The following is a 2,170-nucleotide window of genomic DNA, read 5'->3' as shown; positions in this document are numbered from 1 at the left end:
TAGAATCAGATTCTACCAATAACTAGCTACATGATCTTGGGCAAGTTACTTAAACTCTCTGTGCCTCGGTTTCCTCATCTATACATTGGACATAGTAATTTACAGATGAGGTTGTTGTGATGTTTGAATGACTTCTCAGACATAAGTACTCAGCACAGTGCCTGGGTGGGAAGTACTCCAGAAGTGACTTTTTTCATCATTATTCACAAGGCTAATCACATAGAGAAAGTTTAGTCGGGAAAAGAATAGGGACAATCTAAATATCCTCCTTCACCTCTATGCTTTCTCTTCTGGTTTGACAGTAGAGCCATAGTTTGACTTGGAGAGAAGAAAGAGTATAGAAAAAGGGAAGGAAGAAAAGAAAGAAGGAAGGGAAAGATGACAGCTGATATTATGCTGCTATTCATTTTTACCAGGAAATGAAGTCCATGGAACACTGATGGACAATAATTCCCTAGGAAATAAAATTCCAGAGTTAGTACAAATAGCCATTGAGTCGTTATTATAAATTTCACATTTGAAGCATTCAGCCCGGGACAGAACCAACCTGGATGGCCCAGATAATCAGCAGTTTGATCTGGCAGTACAATTAAGTCAATGGATGGCTACTAAGCTACTCTCCATGGATTGACTGTTGTTGGTTTAAAGGCTAAAGGCCTTCTATTTTTCTAGGCTGCACTTTAGTTAATGACATTTAATGATATTTGCATACTAATAACCTCAACTTGCTGACCTCTACAGATGCATTTCTTTGGCTTCTATAACTTTCTTTGCTGCCCAAATGTTTGACAAGAAACTTTGACTGTTGGTAAATAATTTGTATAATAGAAACCATACTATAGATGTGCAGAGGGATCTTGTGAGGAATGAAGAACCTGTATGGCATATTGTCAGTTTTCAGTAAATATAGGTTGAATGAATAAATGAATATGAATCATTTCAGGCAGTTTATACCAAGCCACTCTATTTAATATGACCAGGTATAAAGTGTATGAGAGCTGTGAATGGCAAAGAAGCCAGAAGCACCTTGAACTGTATTCAAAGGAGTATGTTGACACTGAAGATAAAAGGTGGAAAAAAGTGAAGAGGGTCTTGGGCATTTTCCCTGATTAATGTAAGGAAAGTTGTAATCTCCACAAATAGAAAGTTATTTTTTTTGTGTGAATGGATTATCTTTTATTAACTTTTGATACCTTTTTACATACTTTATGAATTTATCTAGCCTTTTTTCTGTTCTTTTACTAAAGCAGTGTGTGCATGCGTGTATGTGTGTGTGTGTGTGTGTCTGTGTGTGTTTGTTTTAGGTCTATATATACAAAAAGCAATTAAATCAGAGTTTTCTTACATAAAACCTGCTTGTTTTCATCACTGTACAAATTGTTTCAAATTGTTGTCATTCAGAGTTTTGATAAATTTATTCTTTTCTTTCCTCTTTTTTATTCTTGATCTGCTTATTGCAACATCACATCTCTCTCTAGACAGAAACTGGTTCATTGTATGATATAAAATAAAATACATCGTGGTTATTGACACATATGGGTGCTTTTCTGTAGGAGACTTAGAATTATGTACCCTACAGGTCTTGCAGAAATCCCAGTCTCTACCTGCTTAGAATCTACATTTGAGCATATCGAGAGGTAGGCATTTTCTCAAGCAAAATGATTGCTTGTTAGAACTCAAAATATAGGCGTGAGGCAATGGCAGATCTTCCATATGCATAAAGTGCATATGCAATCTGCTTTAAATAACAGATAGGGTAATTCAAAATGTACAACTTTGTTAGATGAATACAAATATAAGACTCTACTTCCTGAAAATATGTATTTCATTTAGTTAACTCCATCTCCTCAATCTGGTTATTATGGTATCAGTGTATCTTTTCTCTTATAAAATTATTTATTTATGTAGGTATGTATTAATATTTCTGTTCCAGTGCAGCGCGTCCTCTGACTTCCCTTCTCCCTGAGAGGAGAACGCGAGGACCGATTGCTTCTTTAACGTCATCTCCTGTGACATTCCACTGGTCCTCTCTGCTTCAGACCAGGCTCCTCACAGTTTGGTGAGGGTCAGAATAATGGCAGAGAGGAGAGAGTTGTTAAAACACAGATGGCTGGACCCCACTCCCTAGCCCTAGGTTGTGGCAAGTAGGTCTAAGAATTTGCATTTCTGG

This window comes from Propithecus coquereli, unplaced genomic scaffold (genome assembly GCF_000956105.1).
Source record: "Propithecus coquereli isolate 6110/MARCELLA unplaced genomic scaffold, Pcoq_1.0 Scaffold48, whole genome shotgun sequence".
NCBI lineage: Eukaryota > Metazoa > Chordata > Mammalia > Primates > Indriidae > Propithecus > Propithecus coquereli.
This window is presented reverse-complemented; position numbering follows the sequence as displayed.